The sequence below is a fragment of the Balaenoptera borealis genome, assembly GCF_965194805.1.
Source record: "Balaenoptera borealis genome assembly, chromosome: 11".
Taxonomy (NCBI): domain Eukaryota; kingdom Metazoa; phylum Chordata; class Mammalia; order Artiodactyla; family Balaenopteridae; genus Balaenoptera; species Balaenoptera borealis.
The window spans coordinates 98742250-98767546 of record NC_138868.1 but is presented as its reverse complement, the minus strand read 5'-3'; the positions used below and the strand labels follow the sequence as shown (position 1 = coordinate 98767546).

Genomic DNA, 25297 nt, shown 5'->3' with positions numbered 1-25297 from the left:
GTATAGCAGAAAAATGTGTATCAGAGAAAATACTGGGTGGGTCAAAAAGTGCCTTCGGTTTTTTAAGTAAAAATAAAAGACACATTTTTCATTTTCACCAAGAACTTTATTGAACAATGTATTCACCCTTTTGTTCCACTACCTTCTGCCATTTTTCAGGCAACTTCATAATTCCATCTTCCCAAAACTTTTTATCTTTTTGGGCAAAGAACTGTTCTAGGTGCCTTTTACAGTCTTTCAGGGAATTGAAATTTTTTCCATTAAGAGAATTTTGTAAAGACCGAAATAAATGGAAATCCGAAGGTGCAATGTCTGGTGAATACGGCGGATGAATCAGAACTTCCCAGCCAAGCTGTAATAGTTTTTGCCTGGTCATCAAAGAAACATGCGGTCTTGCGTTATCCTGATGGAAGATTATGCGCTTTCTGTTGACTAATTCTGGACGCTTTTCGTCGAGTGCCGCTTTCAGTTGGTCTAACTGGGAGCAGTACTTGTTGGAATTAATCGTTTGGTTTTCCAGAAGGAGCTCATAATAGAGGACTCCCTTCCAATCCCACCATATACACATCACCTTCTTTGGATGAAGACCGGCCTTTGGTGTGGTTGGTGGTGGTTCATTTCGCTTGCCCCACAATCTCTTCCATTCCACACTATTGTACAGTATCCACTTTTCATCGCCCGTCACAATTTTTTAAAAATGGAATGTTTCATTATGTTTCAGTAGAGAATCGCATGCGGAAATATGGTCAAGAAGGTTTTTTTTGCTTAACTTATTTAGAACCCAAACATCAAAGCAATTCACATAACCAAGCTAGTGCAAATGATTTTCAACGCTTGATTTGGATATTTTGAGTATGTCGGCTATCTCCAGCGTGGTATAACGTTGATTGTTCTCAATTATTGTTTCGATTTGATAGCTATCAACTTCAACTGGTCTACCTGACTGTGAAGCATCGTCCAGCAAGAAATCTCCAGCATGAAACTTCACAAACCACTTTTGACATGTTCTATCAGTCACAGCACCTTCTCCATACACTGCACAAATCTTTTTGTGCATTTCAGTTGCATTTTTACCTTTCTTGAAATAATAAAGCATAATATGCTGAAAATATTGCTTTTTTTCTTCCATCTTCAATATTAAAATGACTACACAAAAATTCACCAATTTTGATAAGTCTTTTTTTAAATGCACACTGATATGACAGCTGTCACATACAATCTAACAAAATTGTTTTGAATGAAGTTAAAGACAACCAAGTTCTACTAGAGCCATCTTACAGAAAAAATTCAACAAACCTTTTGGCCCACACAATACATATATCATACTCCCAAGGTTACAACAGAACTCTTTCTGCAAGAAATAGGTTTGAATCTTACTTCTTCCTGAAAATGTCTTTCCTTAGTTTCTCCAATGTCATCCTCTCTTGGTTCTCCTACTTGCTTTTGTTCTTCCTTTGGCTATTCTTTCTATTCTCCTAACATAACTATTTCCCAAGAATTTGCTCTCCATCATTTTCCTTTCTTTCCCCATGTACTCTCTTGACTCTTCCTTTGCAATCTCAAGGCTTCAGAAACTGCTTTGCAAAAGATTCCCAAATCTTAGGCCTTAGTAGCTTTCCAACTGCCTACTGCATTTCTCCATTCAAATGCTAGCAACACATTCAAAATTAAACTAACCTTCCTTGGGGATTGGGGGGAGGGCGGTAATAACAGATTTTGGGAATTTGGGATTAACAGATACACACTACTACATACAAAATAGATAAACAACAAGGACCTACTGTATAGCACAGGAAACTATATTCATTATCTTGTAATAACCTATAATAGAAAAGAATATGAAAAAGAATATATATATACAACTGAATCACTTTGCTATACACCTGAAACACTGTAAATCAACTATACTTCAATTAAAAAAAAGAAAAACAAATTTGTTAATTGGAATTAAATAAATCTTTATGCCTCTAAAAAATAAATAAACTAACCTTCTTTCTCAAACCTGCTCTTTCTTCATGTTCTCTATTTTCTGTATTTAATGACAACACCATCTTACTTCCCACAAGTTCAGAACCTTAGAGTCAGTCATCTTAGCTGCCTCCATTTTCTTTATTCTCCATATCTGACTTGTCAATTTGCTAATCATCTGTTGTCAATCCTACCTTTGAATTTGTATTATTATTCTAATATGCACTCCTTGCTACCTGCGTCTACCTACTCCATAATTCAAACTTCCGTCTTCAGTCTATTCCTATGCACGTTCAATCATACCACATATAACTGCCTTTCAAGGGGGGGGGTAACAATTTCTACAGTACCAGTGGGACAAAATCCAAACTCAACTTTGATTTTTAGACTTTCCACTAACCTGGGTCTAACCTACCTTTATAACTAATTTCACTAGTATATTCTACTCAAACTAAACATTTTACCTCTTCTTATACATACTACCCTTATTCACTTTTGCACCTCTGAACCACTGCTTATTTGTTCCTTAGTCTGCAAAAGACCCAGCTTAACTGTCATTTCCTAAGAAGCCAGCTAGAAGTAATAAACCTCTAAAATACCCCCAGTATTTTCACTGAAGTTCTCTTATGTCATCTGAATCCATCTTGTACTACAGTTATTTGTGTACATGAGGGCTGAATTCATTTCTGATATATATTTATATCCCTTTGGCATCTGGCATAATTTCTAACCTTTATTATACCTTTAGAAAACATCTGACTGTATACTGTGTGCTAGGCACTAGGGATGGATACAACAATGCAACAAAACAAAATTCCTAGTTTTATAGCATTCACATTCCCATGGCAGAGTATCAGGTAGTAGGAGAAAAAGGCTTTGAAGAAAAACAAAGCAGGGTATGAGAAGAGAGGCATGTAAGATTGCCGTTTTAGAGGGGGTGGTCTCAGGAACCTCTCTTATTGTTGATTTTTAAGCCAATTCTGAAGTGAAGGCAGGAAGCGAGTCTTTGGATGACTGGGCCATGTCAGCATCTTTGACTCTTTAAATAATTTTCCACTGAGAATCTACCAGGTATCCAGTACTATGCTAGATCAGAGATAAAATATACATACCAAAATATAATGGACAAAAAGCTTTTTTAATTTGTGAAGTCAGCCACAAAAAGGTGAAAGTTATTGACCGCAAGGATGTAATGGCACCAGGTGCCTAAGAGCAATTTGAAGTGCTGACTGAAATAGTTACTGAAAATCAATTTAAGACACTTTCATACTCAAGGATGCATCCCCCAAAAAGCCAGCTTACATTTCTTAAAACCACCAGAGATGTGCACTGTAAGCATCACACTTCCTAAAACGAAAAAAAAGAATCTGCAAAAGCCCATGGGTCAGAGTATTCTGTAACTGGTCTGAGTTTAAATTCTGTTTCAATAACATTTTAAGGCCTTAGGCTTATGGCTCAGTGTCTACAGTGTATAGGGCAGAATTTAATCAGCAAAATCTGTCTAAACATGTAAACTAAGAACAATGAGGCATGATGGATATTTGGGCTTATTACAAGTAAGCAATACATTTCAAAATTCTGTCAGCAGTTACTTCAATTCATACAATATGTTCTAACATTTCTCCAAATATCCACAAAGAAACACAACTGTTCTATTTTTTGTAAATGCCCTGAAGACAAAACTTTTCTTTCTTTGAGTAGCAGCAAGTAGGATCAATACAAGCTTTTCTTTAACTCAGTATTTGAAGAAAGTCATTTTTAATATCTTTCACGCTAACCATTTACATCTAAGTAACTGCAAATTCTACTCTATAGCTTCCATCTTTCCCTTCTCTTGTCCTCTCACAACTTCCCCATAATCAAATGCGGATTCAGTATGCAGTGTCAATTTTTAAAAAGGTTCAAGACTGGTGTGAGTTCTTTTCCCCCTACCTCAGGTCCTATTCTAAAAGCCAATGTACCTTTGTACCCCAGGCCTAAAGTAATGGTATACATTTTCTTGTGCATAATTTCAGCTAGTAAGGGACTAAGATTTATATGTCACTAATATTTAAGTATATAAAAATTAAATGCACAATTATAGCTCCTGTTTTAGCTTCAAAAGTAGAAAGATAAATACAACCTGATAGAAACCACAATCACCATTTCTATAGATCAAGCAAGACAGTGTGGGAAAGTAGCCTTTATATGAATATGAGATAAACAGAAAACTCCTCAAATGATGCCAACCAATGTATTTTCTATTACACAAAATACTGAAAAACAAGCTGCCTTGTAACTCTTGGCCACAAAGTACGTTGCAGAGAAAGAGGAAATGGAAAAAAGAACATAGTATGGGGAGATATATTAACCCTCTATATTAAAGTGTATTTATTAATGTTTAAGACAAGTACGGGGCTTCGCTGGTGGAGCAGTGGTTGAGAATCCGCCTGCCAATGCAGGGGACACAGGTTCAAGCCCTGGTCCGGGAAGATCCCACATGCCGTGGAGCAACTAAGCCTGTGCACCACAACTATGCCCGTGCGCCACAACTACTGAGCTTGCGCTCTAGAGCCCGCAAGCCACAACTACTGAGCCCACATGCCACAACTACTGAAGCTCGCATGCCTTAGAGCCCGTGCTCGGCAACAAGAGAAGCCACCGCAATGAGAAGCCTGCACACCCCACGAAGAGCACCCCCTGATCTCTACAATTAGAGAAAGCCTGCGTGCAGCAACGAAGACCAACATAGCCAAAAATAAATAAATAAATAAATAAATTTATTTATTTAAAAAAAGAGAGAGAGGTTGAGATCTTCTAGAAAAAAATTAAATGATGACTTACAAAACAATCAGTCCAATGTATTCATAAAGATATTCTCACTTATGGTACTTTTTCTGAAACTCCATTTTGACAGAGATAAATTCTATAACTGACAAGCATGCTCTGTCTATTCTTTCTACAAAGGAGTACCTGAAAATATATATAACAGTCAAGACAACTAGAAATCTAAAATGTATTTCCTGGTCTCCCATTAATTTATTGTGTCCTGTGAGGTTATTTAACCTCTCTGGGCCTCCATTGATTCCAATGTAATATAAGGAAGCTGGAACCAATTACTCTTAAAGATATCTTTCCATTTATAAAAATGTATAAATTTATGCTATATCACTGATTTGAAACTGGAAAAGAAACCTTAACTTCAGCAGTTTAATTTCATAAGATTGAAGAAGAAAAACATGAGAGAAAGAAAGCTAGCACTTTATCCTTATGTGACAGAGGACTAGAAATTATGTCAAGAAATAATAATTTTTAGAAGTATATTTTATTTCTGCCTGCAAAGAATTTAAATAAACTTATATCTTATGGAATTTAAATGAACAGTTAATTGTATGAACCATATATGGGGATAAATTAAAATACTGTTATCTACTCGTAACATTAGGGATCTGGCTAAACTCCAGAATCTGTAGTGGATTATTTTACTCAAAGAATTTTATCATTTCTGAAGAAATAACATGGAAACATCAAAAATCATCTCAGCTATATGAAAATACTATCACATGTGAAAATGGTTCAAAGACTCAGAAGTCGTTTTGATTTTTAAAAAGAGAAGAAAGTGGAGCTTTCCTTTTGAAAACAATAATTTAGTTAATATGTATACAATTATTATAAAATTCTTACAATTTCTGTTTGACTTTTATAATAAAAAAATTTTATAATAAAACATTGGGGGAAAACCCCAATAATCTATTTTAATAATATCTGTAGACCCAACGATCCTGTACTTCCCAGTGGGTAAATTTCAGAATGATTAACACAATACAATGATTGACAAACAAACTGCACAACATCATACAATACCATTTTGGAGCTGTAAAATATTTCCCAAATGAGGTCACAATATAACTCACTCTTTGCCATTCAGCCATGGTGTGGGCTGTAAAACCTATATAGATGATGATAAATAATTATACTGCTCAATAGTGAAGTGAACAATACTTTTAAGTATTTCATTTACTGGTACTATTTCAGTGATAACTGAGCTGCTTTTTCTATTCATTAAACTCCAAAACCTTATATGCAAACACTAGTGTCATCCAAAGAATGATGAGTGAGAACCTACTGAGATGACATTTATAACTCAATAGCAGCATCCTCTGCTCACAGTAATCAGCTTTAAAAATAGATACAACGGAACTTCTTTTAACAAAGCTTCACAGGAAGTCAATGAAGTACTGTTTAACTCTTATCTGCTTAAGCTGCTAAAAAAAAGGGGGGTGGGGCGAGGCAAAAAGCATCACCTATTCAAAAAAATTCTAAGCCAATATATCTAAAAATATCAATGGCCTTTTTCACTAAACATATTAAGTATATTTGATAATATACTAATGGTCCTGCTTCTGAGACCCCCAAGTTACATGGTAACAGATTACAACATTATCATTCAGAGCATTTTGAGCTGTTTCATAGAATTTTAAACCTAAAGAAACACTAATCTAATTCACCAGGTAAAAGGGAAGGCAGCAGCCCACATGAGAATCTCCAACATGCCCCTCGTTCTTCTATCAGATTAATCTTAAAACACAGACTCAACCTCCTTAATCCTTCTACACCAAAATCCTCAATGACTTCCCAATAACCACTAAAAAAGTTCAAGTTGCTATGCTTGTAAGTCAAAGCACTCACAATATGGTCCTGATTCACCTTTCTAGACATATACTATTAAATATTTCCCAAAACATTCTATACTTTCCAGGCCCCAGGCCTTCAGTGATGGTGTTACATCAGTAATATATGTCCTCTCCTTCTCTAATAGTTAACATTAAGAGCCTACTGTGTATCAGATACTTTGTTAAGCTACATGTATACCTCATTTAATTCTCATAATAATGCTTTGAAATAGAAATTACTAATCCTATTTTACAAGGAGAAACAAAGACTTAGTGACATCAAATAACCTGCCCAAGGTCACAGAGCAAATAAGTGGCAGAGCAGGTCTGTGACTCAAGAGCCCAGGCTTTCTGGTATGATACGTATTTCCTTTCCAATGACTATGGTTACTTAAGTTCTGCCCATTCAAAATTCATTTTAAATGCTATCTTCTTGGTGTGGATACTGGGGAGGGCGGGGGGGCGGGGAAGGATTCCCAGTCTTCATTCAATGTCTACTTTCAAACTGAGACACCCCACACCCACATGCCCCACAGCATCTTGCTCACACTCTGTACTGGCTTCATCATGTTCTACTTTTTATCAGTTGTCCTATTCCCCAGCTGGATGACAACTCCTTAAGGGCAGGGACAGTGAAGGTGCCTTACACACTCTATGCCCTGCAGTGGTGAGCACACTGCCTTGCACTTAAGAGACATTCAATACGTTTATAGACTTAAAAAATATTACTTATTTTTTAAATAAACTTTTTATTTTGGAATTTTAGATTTACAGAAAAGTTGCAAAGATAGTACAAAGCATTCCCATATACCCCTCATTCAGCTCTGGTTTCCCTTAATATTACTGTTGTACATTTGCCAAAACTAAGAAACCAACATCAGTACAGTGCTATTAACTACACCCTAGACCTTATTAAGGTTTCACCAGTTTTTTCCATTAATGTCCTTAACTATCCTGGGATCCAATCTAGGATACTACATTATATTTATTCGTCACATCTCCTTAGTCTCCCCTGGTCTGTAATAACTTCTTAGTCTTTCCTTGTTTTTCATGACCTTAATAGTTTTGAGGAGTACTGGGGTTAGGTATTTTGTAGAACGTGTCTCAATATGTAAAGCCGATGTTTTTCTCATGCTCTGACTGGGGTTATGAGTTTATGGACACAATATCACAGAAGTGAAGTGCCTATCTCAACACATCATATTGGAGGGTACATGAAGTCCACATGACATCACTGGTGATGTTAACCTTGACCACCTGGTTAAGGCAGTGAGTATTTGCCATGCTTCTCCACTGTAGTCACTACTGGAAAAGATTTATTTTTTCACAGATACATTCCTTCTTTCCTAACTCATGTAAAACAGATCACTTACACCCAAGTTAGTATTTTTAAATGATTAATGTGATACATTCTCATTAAAGCACACACCATAGAGACATAATATTTATAAGTTAATACCTTTGGTTTTAGTGTGGTTGAAAAAAAAGAAAAATAGCTTAAAACTCATTGTGAACATTCAGCAAATGTTCACTAAGTTACATTAACTTACGGTACTCTCATCATTATTTCCTAAAGAGTTCAAGAATATAATCAGACTTCTCTATATTTCAAAACAACCTCTGAATTTACTCAACCCAAGTTCTGAAAGACAGCTATGTAAGTTACATACACTGGAACATCTGTCTGGAGCTAAAAGCCTATTAGCCCTGAGAACTGATTACTATTTCTCTATACCAGTTCCTTAAAGAACATACAAACACATCAGTAACATAATACAGAAATCTCCAAAACTTCTCATACCCTCCCCCCAACAAATGACAAAAACCACCAAGTACTTTTCAGAAGTTTTATCCTGTGAACTTAAAAAATAAACTTAAAAGTATATAGATACATAGACAGACAAAGCAAATTATATACCGAGCAAGAGACAGCTCTAATACAATCTAATCAAGTATATAGAAAGTATATCTAATTATCATTAATTATTTAATTCCTGAGTATATGACATATCAGACATCCATTTCCATTTAAATATATTGTTTCTCTGAACAAACACAGAGTAGCTACTAAACTTTGCTATTCTCAAAACTTGGGAAAAATAATGAAATTTTCTATATCTATCTGTATCTCCTCTGTTTGGAGGCATCAATACCAGAAAAATCTTCATCACTGCCGTTTTCTTCAATATATTTTCCATGAAAAATAATCCTCCTCAAGTTCAAGATTCTATGTCTCTGTACAACTCTGGTATTAGCATTTTACTTATTTAGTTAGTAGTATTTAGTATTTAATTAGTAGTATTTTTATCAAATTCAACATACTTTTATTAAAAAGCTATAAATAAAGACAATGTCAGATAACACAGGAAAGAAGGTGTTCCTGGCCCTGACTAGTTATCAAAGCAGACTCACATTTAGGCAGACTTTGGTGAGTGCAAGAGTAAAGTATCAATAAAAACGAAGAGTCACAAGAGCATGGGTAGGAGAACCACTAATTAAAACTAGTGTAATTCAGGAGGCTTCTTGGATTTTAAAGAGTAGATGGGATTTCAACAGACAATATGGAAGGGAAAGGGATTCTAAGCCAAGGGAATGACCAAAGCAAAGGCTCAGTAGAAGAAAGTTCAGGGACTCGAAAATAAACGGACATGGCTACAATGTAGAATCATGGTAGCATAGGATAAAACTGAATAACACAGGCAGGACTCAAAATGTACAGATTTAACTACCGGGGTGAGAGATATTACAAACGCAGCAGGAAGTCATTAAGGGTTTGGAACTGGGGAGTGACATCGAATCTGTTTCGAGGCCATAAATGACGGCAAGCAGTATGAAAGATGAAACAGTGAGGAAACGACAAAAGCAGCAAGCTCAATTAGGATGGCACTGCAGTAGAAAGGTAATGGGAGCCCAAACACGGGCAGTAAAATAAGACAGATTTGAGAGATACTGCAGAAGTAAAACCAAGAAGATGAGATGACTGAGTAGGAGGAGATGATGAACCTGAAACTGAGCCTGAGCAGCTGAGAGTAGGGTCTTAAAAATATATATATATTAATAAAGCTAATACATTTAAAGGGCTTACTATGTGTCAGGCATTTTATATTTTTTATTATTTAATTAATTTTCATTCACAATCCTTTAAGATTGATTCTGCTATTACCCTCACTTTATAGATTAACAAACCTCAGCTGAAAGAAATTAATCCAAGACTCAATCTCAGTAACTCACACCTGTCACCACTACATAATATTAACTGAGGGAACTCAGAAGAGGAAGTTGGTTTGCTAATGAAGAGGATACATTCAATGTTCAGACATGTCGAGTGTGAGATGTCTGAAAGATATTAATATGGCATGTCTAGCAGGCAACTTGGGAAAGAGGAGCAAGTAGGGAAACAGATTTGTGAAATCATGTATAAAACTGTTGACACAGTTGAGAATGACCTGTCTGTCTGCTAATTCCCTCACACAGGATAATCAAAATGAAATAGAATTTTTATCAAATCAACATGTTGCACACCTTAACCTTAAATAATGCTGTAAGCCAATTATATCTCAATAAAATTTTAAAAATTAAAAAGAAGGACTTCCCTGGCGGTCCAGTGGTTAAGATTCCACTCTCCCAATGCAGGGGGCGCACGTTCGATCCCTGGTCAGGGAACTAAGATCCCGCATGCCACGCTGTGTGGCCAAGAAAAAAGAAAATTAAAAAGAAACTGAAGTACAGTTTTGAAAAGATTTGGAATTTCTCCCTTTGGGAGTAGTGGGGTAGGTAATATGATGGAGTCAGAAAAGGACAGGAGTGGCAGGCTTCTCTTATTTAAAACAAAAACAAAACCATGTGAAAAATATTTGGAAACACTGGGCAATCAATGTTCTAAGTGTGCTATATTCACCTTTATAAGAATATCGTGCTAATTTTTTTAGTTGTTCTCACATGAGGCAGAATTAATGCCATCTCTTTGAGACCCAATCTTTGTTTCTCCGTATCTTCTATGCAGATGAAACACACTGAGTTGATGAAAACGCATTGAGTTTCTTAACACTTCTTCATAGATTCTCAAATGTTAGGGCTTCTAACACCTATTCAGCAGTATTTATCATACTTCCCAGCAGGAAAACTTATACGGAACTTAAGCATTAGAGGCACTGTGCAAAAGTAAACAACATTTACTGTGTTTACTAAACTCAGTAAAGTAAAACTCGTGATAAAATTTCAATTATTGTCAAAGGAGCAGAGGTATATTCATGAATGGGGGAAAATAAAGCATAAGAATACATAAAAAATGGAGAAAAATCATAAATATATCTTGACTTGAATACAAGAAATTTAAAAGCTTCATAAGAGTGCCAAATTAAACCTCTCATGACAAATTGGTAAAAATCTTCAGAATGCACAAACTTTAAATCTAACAAAATTAGAGACATAACTAAAAATGTAAAAGGTAATTTAATAACAGAATACAATGAACTCTATTCCAGTAATTTTCACTAATTTATTTATTTCATAAACATTGAATGCTTACTATATGGCAAGCACCATACTTAAACTTATTTAGGGGAAATGGACTATTCCAAACCCTGAGTAAACCAAAAACCATTAAACAGAGTAGGTATCAAAATCCATTCCCGGGCTTCCCTGGTGGCGCGGTGGTTGAGAATCTGCCTGCCAGTGCAGGGGACACGGGTTCGAGCCCTGGTCTGGGAAGATCCCACATGCCGCGGAGCAACTCGGCCCGTGAGCCACAATTACTGAGCCTGCGCGTCTGGAGCCTGTGCTCCGCAACGGGAGAGGCCGCGACAGTGAGAGGCCCGCGCACCGCGATGAAGAGTGGCCCCCGCTCGCCACAACTAGAGAAAGCCCTCGCACAGAAACGAAGACCCAACACAGCCATACATACATACATACATACATACATACATACATAAAAAGAATGTAAGCAGACAAGAATAGCATTAAAAAAAATAAAATAAAATAAAAAATTAAAAAAAAAAAAATCCATTCCCTACTCTCACACATAGACACAGTCATACACACAGGTGTGTACAAGCATGCATATTAGACCATGATGGTATTACGGAAGAATTTTTGCTATAGGTTCCCCATAAAAGCTAACTCTTATTTCTACAAGCTGTTCAAAAATACAGAAAGAGAACTCATTCATTTTGATTACTTCCATAATCAAAGACCATGAGAAAAAAACTATATGCTAATTTCACTTACCAGAATAGATGGGAAAATCCTAAATGATTATTAAATAGAATCCAGTGAAGCATTATATATCACCCTAGATATCTGCCCCAAAGAAATTAAAATATATGCCCACACAAAGATTTGGACATGAATGTTCCTATTAGCTGTATTTGTAATAGCCAAAAACTGGACACAACTAAAATGTACATCAACAGGTGAACAGATAAACAAATTGTGGTACACCCATATAATAAAACTACTTAGCAAACAGAGGAATAAGCTATTCATATGCAATATATATATATGATTATTTCATAGAGCCAATGACTTTATTTCCACTATAGTTCAGTTACCGCCTTAGTCCAAACCACCATCATCCTACCTGGATTACTGCATTTGACTCCTGACTGGTCAGTCATCTTGTTCTTTCTGGATTGCTTGGCAACGAGCTAAATAGGACCAGGGGCTCCTCCTAACATCTTCCCAAGGGACCTCTGCAGTCTCTAGTTACCAGACAGCTGGTTCTTAGCAACTCCTGTAAATAGGTGGCACCCAAGACCCACACTTTTTACCTCACTTATCACATTGACCCCCATAAAAAGAGAGAGTGCAGGGGTGCATTGGGGTAGGTTGAGTCCCTTTCCTGGAGCCCAGTCTCATGATACAGCCAACTGTGCTCAACTCAAGCACTCCTCTCCACAGGACACCAAGAGAATACGGCGTCTCTATACAGGATCATCCTTCCACCTATGAATTCAAGCCTGATGTTCACATGGAATGTACTGAGAGGAAGATCTCAAAAGTACTTGCTGAATGAATACTTGCATAAAGAAAACTTCAGTAGCCTCTGAACCATGACATTTCTTTTTTAACAATTATGATAAAATATACATGACATAAAATTTATTACTTCAACTATTTTGAAGTGTATACAACATTTTTCTTAACAATTTGCTCCCTCCCATAATTTTTCAATGAGTATATATCTCTAATTTTTTTAAAAAAAATCAAATACTTTGGTCCTGCTTTTTGTGAACCAGGCATTATTCTAGGTGCTTTCTAACATTAACTTATTCATTATAATACTCACAACAATCCTACGAAAGCACTTTTAATGAGATATCTGAGGCAAAGAGAAGTAACTTGTCTAAGGTCATATACTGAGATAGTAAATGGCAGAGGAGTCCATCTGGCTGATCCAGCTCACACACTTAGCATCTAACGCTACGACTGCTTTAACCTCACTGAGCCATACTACATGTCTACTGACCTGTGTGTGTGCCACTAAGTGAAAGTCACACTGAGAAACTGTGCAATTAGGCAGTACCTTAATCACTCACCTAGTCTATCAAACCTTAATCCAGTGATAAAAAATAAAATAGATAATATTCAGTCATATGCAGGCCTAAAGAGCCCTTCACAAAAGTTCATGTCAAGAGAACTTAGCTCAAGCTCACTGTTAACAGCAATAATGATGAAAGATTTCCTTTCTTAAGTGGCTTTTTTATCATGCTCTTTGAAGTTAGAACAGAAGAATAGAAGAAAAGGGATCACTATAATCTGGTTCAACGTTACAGGGAAAATAAAACACTCAACTAATTATTTTAAATGTAAATAATATAAGAAAAATACTGTAAGAATAAGAATGAAACAAGTTAAGAAATATTAACTCTGAATACTTAAATCATTTAGATATATTTTATTAGACACTAAGCAGGATGAGTGTTTTGCATGGAGGAGTGGGGGGAGGGTTTAAACAAAGAGGAAAGAAAAATGCTAACGAACGTTTTTTATTCCATTTCTTTAACAAATTTAATACATAGGATTTAAGCTTTCCGAAGAAAACATATATTTCAGGTTCAATACACAGTAAGTAAAAGTAAAAAAAATACATTGCCAGGATTCAAGTTCATAATGCTTCTAACATTTTCACACTACTAGGTACCTCTAGCAAGCATTTGCTGCTTTGTATAGTACAGCCTGGCAAAAAAAAAATTCTTGTAGCCAGCTTTTGAGCTTGTTCTTTAAGATGTTCTAATTTAAATGCAGTTGTAGACTTCACAAGTATTATGGTTTTAGAGCAAGTCTTGGTTGGCACTATTAGAGCAACGTGATTAGAAAAGGATTTTGCACATTCTACTTGACATTCACTGCCTACTTCTCTATACTGCTCTGGTTTTATAAAAGTCATCACTGATGCTTTGAGGGGAGGCAAGGGAGAGTACCTTCACATTCTCTCTCTCTCTTTATCTGCATAATCAAGCCTATGCTCTATTAGAAATATTTTGAGTGAAATTCTCTTGCTATGTGAATACCTAATGCTGTAGTAAATCACAGTATTGATATTTTTTGTGTTCAAATGACATGTCTATTAAAATGTTTTAACTTCCCCAAGTTTATGTAGTTAACCATTTCATATACTACTTGAAATATGGCCTCCATGGGATCATTTCTGCAATGTGAAATGAAATACACAATCATCATTCCTTTATATTCAAACAAAGAAAACCAAAGTAGTTGGTAATAAACATGTGGGAGATAAGCTTAAAAAAAAAAAAAAAAAAGGCCCTGGCACTTACTAGCTGTATGTACTTGGGTAACCTATTCTAACTTTCCAAGCCTCGGTTTCCACATTTATAAAGTGTAAAATACATAAAGGCAAAGGCCATGTTCATTTTGTTCAACATAAAAGAGAGTGCCCAATTAATATGTGTGGCGAGGTAGGGAGCGAGTAAAGACTAGACCACATTTGAACTTTTCAGGCATATAGCAAGCACGTAATATTAATGGCATCTGAATTTGCAAAAATCCCGAATTAAATTTTAGACCGAGACTCCTGCTTTCAGCCAAGAGGGAACTGCAGGGACTGGATTTACCCTCCTTGAAAGAACTGAAAAATTGAACAAAACATATGAAATAATGATTTCCAGACAGTAGACATCATGCAGCAGAGGACTGTGATCCCTAAGAGAGGGGAAACAAATGGAAGTGAACTCTATGACTGACTGAACTTACTGCCTGGAGTTTCTAGGCCTCAACACTGGGAGGGGGAACTCAGGCAGAGCCTGATAGTCTCCTGAGTTGAGGAGACAGAATTGTGAGTCTGGGGAAACCATGGCAGTTGGAGTCCTCAGTACAGAATACAAGAGAGGAGAGAGCTGCATAGAGAAAGGAAGCTTAGGAGATCTGTAGCTGAGCACTGATGAACACAGGGAAAGAACCACCTGAAAGGAGTGCAGCAAACACTCCCCAGTTCTCACAAAGGAGAAGGAGTGGTGTGGAAATCTGTAGATGGGTAGAGCACGGGTAGAATCTAGCATGTGGCTAGATTAAAAGCTATTCATATATCCAGAGAAAACTCTAATTTGAGAAGATACATGCACCCTAATGTTCACAGCAGCACTATTCACAATAGCCAAGACATGAAAGCAACCTAAATGTCCATCAACAGATGTATGGATAAAGAAGATAAAGAAGATATGTATACACATACATATACACACATAATGGAATATTACTCAGCCATAAAAAGGAATGAAATAATGCCATTTGCACCAACATGATGGACCTAGAGATTATCATACTAAGTGAAGTAAGACAGAGAAAAACAAATACCATATGATATCACTTATATGTAGAATCTAAAAAAATGATACAAATGAATTTATTTACAAAACAGAAATAGACTCACAGACATACAAAAAAAACTCATGGTTACCAAAGGGGATAAGGGGCGGGGGGAGATAAATTAGAAGTTCGGAATTAACATATACACACTGTTATATATAAAATAAACAACAAGGACCTACTGTATAGCACAGGGAACTGTATTCAATATCTATAATGGAAAAGAATCTGATAGAGAATATATATACACACATACATATATAGAGAGAATTACTGCTGTACACCTGAAAATAACATGACATTGTATTACAAAATTAACTATACTTCAATTAAAAAAAGGTTAATTAAAAAAAACAAAAGCTTTTCTGGCCTTGCCTAACAAAGTATAAAAGGATCAAACTATTCAGCTGTATCCCAGAACACAGCTCAAGAATATTTATAAGAATACAAAGTATCCAGTACCTACCACAGTAAAATTAACAATGTCTAGCATCCAATCAAAAATTAGCAAACATGCAATGAAGCAAGAAAATATGACTTAGTGAGGATAAAAACAAATCAATAGAATTAAATCCATGAGTGACACAGATGACAGAATTAACAGACAAGGATATCAAAAGTTATTATAACTATATTCTATTTATACAAAAAGGTGGAGAAACTCTTGTACATGTTAAGACATGGAAAACATAAAAAAGATCTAAATCCAACTTCTAGAGATGAAAACTAAAATGAAAGGGACTCGCAGCAGATTAACTATTGCAGAAGAAAAGATTAACTGACTCAAAAACACAGTGATAGAAACTCCCCAAAATAAAACACTGGAAAAAAAGTGAGCAGAGCACCAGTGGCCTGTGGGACAATATCAAGTGGCCAAATATATATATAAATGGAGTCCCCTGAAGGAGAGTAGAAGGAAGGGAACAGAAGAATTTTTTTCTGAAGAAATTATAAGATAAAAATTTTCCAAAACTATAAATTTTGGATTAAAATAGTACAAAGAGCAAATTATGACATTGTCATATCTCTTTCCCAAGTCCAAGGAAGACATTTCTATTCCACCCAGGAACCCTTATCCACTGAACCCCTCAAGACAACAATCTAAGCAGCTACAACCTATCCACAGCACCAGCAATTATTAAAATCTATTTACCAGCCTTGATATTCTGTTCCCTTGAAATGTACAATGGTTCAAACATAAAAAGGGGTAAGATTAGCCTGCCTTGCGCCAGAGTTATAAAGCAGTATTGGAACAGTATAACAAGTCTACTCTTTAAGAGATTAGAAGGAACTGTACCAAAATGACAGCAGCATTAATCACTTTCAAAAATGGCTATAGCATTTTTGAAATGTGGACATCAATATAGCAGTTCTTAAAGTGTGTTATGCAATCCCTAGGAGTCCTTGAGACCCTTTCAGAGGGTCTGCAATGTTAAAATTATTTCCATAATAATATTAAGACACCACATGATTCATCTTTTCCACTGTATTGATACTTGCATTGAAGGCACAAAGTTGGGTTGAGTCTGCTGGTGCCTTAGCTGAATCAAGGCAGGAGCACTGAACTGTACATGTAGGCACTGTACTCTTCACCATGACTTGCAGTAAAAACAAAAGCAAAATGCTAGTTGCACTTAAGAATGTCCTTGATGAAGCAGGAAAGACCATTAATTTTATTAAATTTTGAATATTGAGGACATTTTAAAAAGCATTGTGTGTGACAAAATAAGTACACGAAAAGCACTCCTGTTGTAATAACAGTTGTCCTCAGGAAATGCATTTGTACAATGTCTTTTTTTTTTAACTATACTATTCCTTTTTTTTTTCTTTTTTTAAAATTAATTAATTAATTTATTTTTATTTTTGGCTATGTTGGGTCTTCGTTTCTGTGCGAGGCCTTTCTCTAGTTGCGGCAAGCGGGGGCCACTCTTCATCGCGGTGCGCGGACCTCTCACTATCGCGGCCTCTCTTGTTGCGGAGCACAGGCTCCAGATGCGCAGGCTCAGTAGTTGTGGCTCACGGGCCTAGTTGCTCCGTGGCATGTGGGATCTTCCCAGACCAGGGCTCGAACCCGTTGTTGTTGTTTTTAAAAAAAATTTTTATTTGAGCATAGTTGATTTACATGTGCAATGTTTAAATAGTTGAAGTAGTCGCTCTTTTGGTGGAATACCTTTTTTTGTAAACCACTTAAACCATTTTTTAGTGTACAATTCAGTAGCATTAAGTACATCCACACGTTGTATAATCATCACCTCTATCCATATCCAGAATTTTTCATCATACCAAACACAAATGTTAGCAGTAACTACCTACTCTCTACCGACCCAGCCTCCTGGTAACCTCATTTCTAACTTTCTGTCTCTATGAATTTGCCTAGATACCTCATATAAGTGTAATCATACAATATTTGTCTCTTTGTGTCTGATTTATTTCACTTAGCACAATGCTTTTAAGGTTCAGCCATGTTGTAGCATGTATCAGAACTTCATTTCTTTTTAGAGCTGGATAATATTCCATTGTATGTATACATCACATATTGCTTGTCCATTCATCTACTGAGGGACACTTGGGTTGTTCCTACCTTTTGGCTACCATAAAATGCTGCTATGAACACGGGTGTACAAATATCTATTCAAGTCCCTACTTTTGATTCTTTGGGGGTAAATACCTAGAAGAATCACTGGATCATATGGTAATTCCATTTTCAACTTTTTGAGGAACCACTAAACTTTTTTTTTTTTTTTTTTTTTCACTAAACTTTTTAAACAGTGGTTGCACTATTTTACATCTCCACTAGCAAAGGATGAGGGTTCCAGTGTCTCTTCGCCAACTTTTGTCAGTTTCCCTTTTTTCATAATAGACGTTCTAATGGGTGTGAAGTGGTATCTCGTGGTTTTGATTTGCATTTCCCTAATGACATTGAGCTTCATTTCATGCACTTATTGGCCAACTGTATAACTTCTTGGGAGAAGTGTCTATTCAAATCTTCTGCTCATTTTTGAATTGGGTTTTTTTTGTTGTTTGTTTTTAAGGAACCATTTTGAGATATGTCAGAGCACACAGTTCTTTTATTTTATTTTATTTATTTATGGCTGTGTTGGGTCTTCGTTTCTGTGCGAGGACTTTCTCTAGTTGTGGCAAGCGGGGGCCACTCTTCATCGTGGTGCGCGGGCCTCTCACTATCGCGGCCTCTCTTGTTGCAGAGCACAGGCTCCAGACGCGCAGGCTCAGTAGTTGTGGCTCATGGGCCCAGTTGCTCCGCGGCATGTGGGATCTTCCCAGACCAGGGCTCGAACCCGTGTCCCCTGCATTGGCAGGCAGATTCTCAACCACTGCGCCACCAGGGAAGCCCTGAATTGGGTTTTTGTGTGTGTGTGTTTTTCTGTTGAGTTGTAAGAGTGCTTTACATACTCTGGATTTAAATCCCTTACCAAATATACGTTTTGCAAAAATTATCTCCCAGTTTGTGGGTTGTCTTTTCACTCTCTTGTTAGTGTCCTTTGATGGATAAAGTTTTAAATTTTGAAGAAGTTCAACTGATCAATTTTTTCTTTTATTGTCTATGCTTTTGGTGTCATAACTCAAGAAATCATTGCCCAATCCAAGATCATGAAGATTTTCTAAGGGTTTTTATTTAGCTCTTAAATTTAGGTCTTTGATCACTTAAACTTAATTTTTGTATATAAGGTAAAAGTCCAACTTCATCCTTTTGATTGTGGTTATCCAGTTTTCCCAGCACAATTTGTTGAAAAGACTTGGCATCCCTGTTGAAAATTAATTGACCATATGTGTGAAGGTGTATTTCTGGGCTATTTTATTCTATTGGTCTATATGTCTGTCCTTATGCCAGTACCACACCATCTTGATTACTGTAGCTTTGTAGTAAAGCTTTGAAATCAGGAAGTGTGAGTCTTCCAATTTTGTCGTTTTTCTAAATTGTTTTGTTTTTTTGAGGTCCCTTGAGATTTTTTTTTTTGGCCGCATTGGGTCTTTGTTGCTGCGTGCAGCCTTGCTCTAGTTGCGGCAAGTGGGGGCTACTCTTCATTGCGGTGCATGGGCTTCTTATTGCGGTGGCTTCTCTTGTTGTGGAGCACAGGCTCTAGGCGCACGGGCTTCAGTAGTTGTGGCACATGGGCTCAGCAGTTGTGACTCGCGGGCTCTAGAGAGCTGGCTCAGTAGTTGTGGCACGCGGGCTTAGTTGCTCCGCAGCATGTGGGATCTTCCTGGACCAGGGATCGAACCCATGTCCCCTGCATTGGCAGGCAGATTCTTAACCACTGTGCCACCAGGGAAGTCCCACTGAGATTCTTAATTAATTTTAAGATTAGCCTGTCAATTTCTACCAAAAGGGCAGCTAGAATTCTAATAGGAATTGCACTGGACCTCTAGATCAATGTGGGGAGTACGGCCATCTTAACAATACTAAATCTCCCCAATCTATGACATGGAATAGCTTTCCATTTATTTGGTTCTTTTTTAACTTCTTTCAGCAGCATTTTATTGTTTTCAGTGTACAAGTCTTTAGCCTCTTTGGTTAAATTTATTCCTAAATATTTTATTCTCTTTGATGCTATTATAAATGGAATTGTTTTCTTAATTTCATTTTTGGATTGTTCATTGCTGGTGTGTAGAAAGAATACAATTGAGTTTTGTAAAGTTTTGCATTTGATCTTGTATCCTGCAACTTTGCAGAACTCAACTACTGGTTCTAGTAGTAGTGGTTTTTTTAGTGGATTCCTTAGGATTTTCTACAAACAAGATCATGTCATGTACAAATAGAGATAGTTTTACTTCTTCCTTTTCCTTGTGGGTGCTTTTTACTTCTTTTTCTTGCCTAATCACTCTGGCTAGAACCTCATATGTTGAATAGAACCTATGTTGAATAGAAGTGGTGAGAGCAGGGCTTCCCTGGCGGCGCAGTGGTTGAGAGTCTGCCTGCCGATGCAGGGGACACGGGTTCGAGCCCTGGTCTGGGAAGATCCCACATGCCGCGGAGCGACTGGGCCCTTGAGCCACAATTGCTGAGCCTGCACGTCTGGAGCCTGTGCTCCGCAACGGGAGAGGCCGCGATAGTGAGAGGCCCGCGCACCACAATGAAGAGTGGCCCCCGCTTGCCACAACTAGAGAAAGCCCTCTCACAGAAACGAGGACCCAACACAGCCATAAATAAATAAATAAATAAATAAATAAATAAATAAATAAATAAATAAAAGACGTGGTGAGAGCAGACACCCTTGTCTTATTCCTGATATTAGGTGGAAAGCTTTCAGTCTTTCATCTTTGAGTATAATGTTAGCTGTGGGATTTTCATACATGGCATGGAATACCATTTCTACTTAAAAGAATGACTAATAGACAAAGTATGGCTACTCAGACTCGAATATTTGGCAGACAGTTTCTCCAAAATAAACAAAGTGACCTGTCACCTCAAGGAAAACAACTGATAGTTTTTGTTGTCAATAATAAAACTCAAGCTTTTAAGTAAAAATCAGAATTTTTAAAAAAGCCTATCCTCCACTATGAACTTAACAGTTTCCAAATAAAACTTTTCTAATGATATTTAATTAATGAATGTGATTGTAGAATGATGTGTCAACACTTGAAAATCTACATAACCTAGTGAACCAATATTTTCCAAGTGACCAAGGTATGATGCTACAAAATCGTGCATGGGTAAAAGATTCATTCCAAATGCAAGATAGACCAATGAATGTTAATGTAACAAGGTATAAAATGTTCATTGAGGCAGTTTAAGAGATTTACAAAAATGTAAAACTACTTATTTTTTAAAATATTTTCCAGGAAGTTCCCTAGTGGCCTAGTGGTTAGGATTCCAGGCTTTCACTGCCGTGGCCCGGGTTCAATCCCTCCTCGGGGAACTAAGATCCTGCAAGCTGTGCGGCGTGGCCAAAAGGAAAAAAAAAAGAATTGAAAAAAATTTTTTTCCATTAAAATGTCTTCACTTTTAAAAAAATGTTTTTATGTCAACATGTAATGGACTTGTTACTGTTATTATTAAATGTTAATAGTTATTTTAAATATTTAAATATTTTTCAATTTCTCAGTTTTAATATTGAATATAGTAAATATTGATAGATATAACCCACATACATGAAAGTTCTTTGAGGTCCTCAATGATTTACAGAGTGTAAAAGGGTCCTGAAACCAAAAAGTTTGAGGAAAAAACTGTATTAATTAACAAAAGCTCTACACAGCAAAGTAGATATTTGGTTTAAAGCAAACAAACAGTACTTTAGGCACTCATTCAGCCAACCCCTACATTAGAATTTCTTAAGATCTTATTATCACATATTAACAAACCATAGTAACTTATGATTGACCGGTTTACAAGCACTGTCATATTAGAGTTGTACAGGATGGTTTTGAGAACTAAATGTGACTTCTTCACTGTCATGAAACTTCACCTTCTCCATTATAGCCCAGTTTTCTAGCCTCTTAAGCTGGGAACTTAGGACTGTCTGACTAGGTTCACTGAACTCAATTGAATCTACCAATCATGTTACTACAAGAAATGGGAAGTTTTCCAGGATTGTCCTTGTGAATCCAAGCTGTCACCTAAGAGGTATCACATCTTTTTCTTCGTTTAAAAAATAATTTGGTTGATTAAATATTAATTATAGAAAATTTAGAAAATATATAAACAGAAAGAAAATTTAAATTACCTCTAATTCCAGTACCCAGAAATAAGTACTGTTGATATTTTGGTATCATTCCTTCCAGGTTTTTTCTATATTTCTTAAATACTTTTTATAAAAATGAGATCTTATTAGTTATACATACAATTCTGTGGTCTCTTTTCTTCTCCTTTATAGGAATATTATAGTCATCATGCTGTACATTATATCCCCAGGACTTACTCATCTTATAACTGGAAATTTGTACCTTTTGACACCTTCACCTATTTCTTTAATACATTGTTTGCCTATCATTAATCTTTACTGACAAAAAATTTTTAGTGTCTACATTGTACACCATATCTTCTCTTGTTTATGTAATTCATCTTATGTTGGACATTTAGGTTGTTTCTAGGTTTTGCCTTTCATATACAGCATCTAAATGAATGGCTTTGTAATTGTATTTTAACCCAAATCCCTTTTCTGTTCTTTCTGATAGATTTCTAAAAGTGGAACTATTGAGCAAAATTCTAAATCTTTCTATATAAATCACCCTCCAGACAGAAAGGCTAAACCAGTTTCATTCTACCACAACCAGGTATGAGAGTACTCACATTCCTATACCCTCCTTTTAAACACTAATTATAAGTAGATTTTTCCTTTTGTTGTGTTTGATTTTTCCCTTTTTTTGCCAATTTTGCAGGTCAAAAGAAAATTATTTTATGACTAACAAATTGGACTGTTCTTTAATATTCATATTTGGTCTTTTACGCTTCTTCTTTCATGGATTATTTATTTCCTTTGCTAATTTTCTATTTAGACAGAATTTGGAGGGGGGAAGGGAGGATACTTATTTATTTTTCTTTCCTTTTTTTTAAATTGAAGTGTAGTTGATGTACAATGTTGTGTTAATTTTTGCTGTACAGCAGAGATTCAGTTATACATATACATACATTCTTTTTTATATTCTTTTCCATTATGGTTTATCACAGGATATTGAATATAGTTCCCTGTGTTATACAGTAGGACCTTGTTGTTTATCCATTCTACATATACTAGTTTGCATCTGCTAACCTCAAATTCCCACTCCATCCCTCCTCCACCCCCCTTCCCTTTGGCAACCACAGGTATGTTCTTTAAGTCTGTGAGTCTGTTTCTGTTTTGTAAATAAGTTCATTTGTATCATTTTTCTTAGATTCCGCATATCAGTGATATCATATGATATTTGTCTTTCTCTGACTTACTTCACTTAGTATGATTATCTCTAGGTCCATCCATGTTGCTGCAAATGGCATTATTTCATTCTTTTTTTATGGCTGAGTACTATTCAATTGTATATATATATACACACACCCACACACCACATCTTCTTTATCCATTCATATGTCAGTGGACATTTAGGTTGCTTCCATGTCTTGGCCTTTGTGAATAGTGCTGCTATGAACATAGGGGTGCGTGTATCTTTTTGAATTACAGTTTTGTCCAGATATATGCCCAGGAGTCGGATTGCTATTATCATATGGCAACTCTATTTTTAGTTTTTTGAGGAACCTCCATACTGTTTTCCATAGTGGCTGCACCAACTTACATTTCCACCAACAGTACAGGAGGGTTTTCCTTTTAGAGAGAATTTTTTGTTTTTGGTTTTTTATTCCTTGCCTACTACTTTAATCTATTCTCTCCTTTCTTCCTTTGTTGTGCCTCCTTTTAAATCTCCTTTGCTGACTTCTCTCCCCTGCCAGATGATTTTGCCCACTCTCATGGCTTTAAATACTATTCTTGAACATCACCAAATTTCTATCTCTATTCCAGATCTCTCCTTCTGAACTCCAAACTCTAATATAGCCAACCAATTGCCTGCTTGACATATCACCTTAGATGGCTCATGAGAATATCTCAAACTTAAAGTTGTCCAAAATGGAACTCTTAATTCCCCTCTCTCAATGTACTTCTCCCCACATTTGTACTCTGAATTCCCCATTTTAGTAACTGCCACCAACTGGTAGAGTTAATGACCACAAACCTACATCCTTGATTCTTCCCTGTCATCTTTTCTCACCCTCCTCTTGTCCAATCCACCACCAATTCTTATTGAGTCTAGCTCCAGTCCACCTCTTATTGGTCCATTTTTCTTCCTTTCAACTTTTTCATCCTTAGTCTATACTATCTCATCTCTTATCTGGTATACAGCAGTAACCTTTTAACCTGTCCCTCTACTTCCATCATTGCTACTTCCACAAGCCTAATCCATTTCCCACACAACAGCCAATACTATCACTGTAGAAGAAAAATCAGATCATGACTTTCCCCTGTTTTATACCTTTCCATGGCTTCCCATTACACCATCTATACACTGGCTCAAACCAGAAACCTATCCAATCCATTAGCAAATCATGTTATGCTAGCTTTAAAACACAGCAAGTTCTGTCCATTTCTTTCCATCTCTACTACCACCACTTTGTTTCAAGCCATCATCATCTCTCTCCTGAACCAAAAAGATACAGGAGCATGGTGCTGCCCCCTTCCCAGTTGTAAGAAAGGCATTCCTAATGTAAGTGGGAATCTTTTCTCACCAAGCCCAAACTCCTCAACAAAAAGTTCTAAGCCACCATTATCTACCAATAGGATTTGGCACACTTGTTGAAACCTATTTTCAGGGTGCTAGGGAAAAACTATAGCAGTATGAATACTACTGTTAGCTTGTGAATCACCACTCTTCCACTGGAGGATAATCTGGAAACCAAAAGAATATTAGTTCAGTGGTTATAGCTTGGAAACTAATAGAAAACGAGAAAACATAAGGTTATAAGCATCATGAGAGCTGTTTACTGCTCTATCACTGTTCTTAGAGCAGTGCCTACCACAGAGAAAATACTCATTACTATTTTTTCTTTAATGAATGGTTAGCACATAAGCTTTTAGTTATTTCTGAATTATTCCTGGCTAAATACAACAAAACCAAATGTTGACAATTTCAGTTTATAACTACCTCTAAAAAGACAACATAGTTACAACAGAAAAGTTTAATCTTACTTCCAAAATGGATACAATAAGACAATGACAATTTAAAATTAACTGCACTGTATAACCCCATTCAGCTTCTACTATAACATCCTGCGCTCTAACGAAAACAGGCACAAAAACGAGTTAAAGATAAAAGGCAAGAAAGCAGCTTATGGTTTTGCTGAATTAATTTTTTATAAAGTCTAAGAAGAATGA

The 25297-nt window shown here is 36.3% G+C and overlaps 1 protein-coding gene and 1 long non-coding RNA gene across 4 annotated transcripts in view; one reads left to right on the top strand and one right to left on the bottom strand.

Annotated features, from left to right (window-relative positions):
- CBL (Cbl proto-oncogene) overlaps positions 1-25297 on the bottom strand; it is an 89628-nt gene that overhangs the window by 36474 nt on the left and 27857 nt on the right. The gene's annotated exons all lie outside the window — the stretch shown is intronic.
- Positions 7141-25297, top strand: part of LOC309606124 — a 40993-nt gene continuing 22836 nt past the window's right edge. Inside the window, exon 1 of the long non-coding RNA XR_014231667.1 lies at positions 7141-15408. This is a non-coding gene — a long non-coding RNA (uncharacterized lncRNA). The remainder of the gene's footprint in view (positions 15409-25297) is intronic.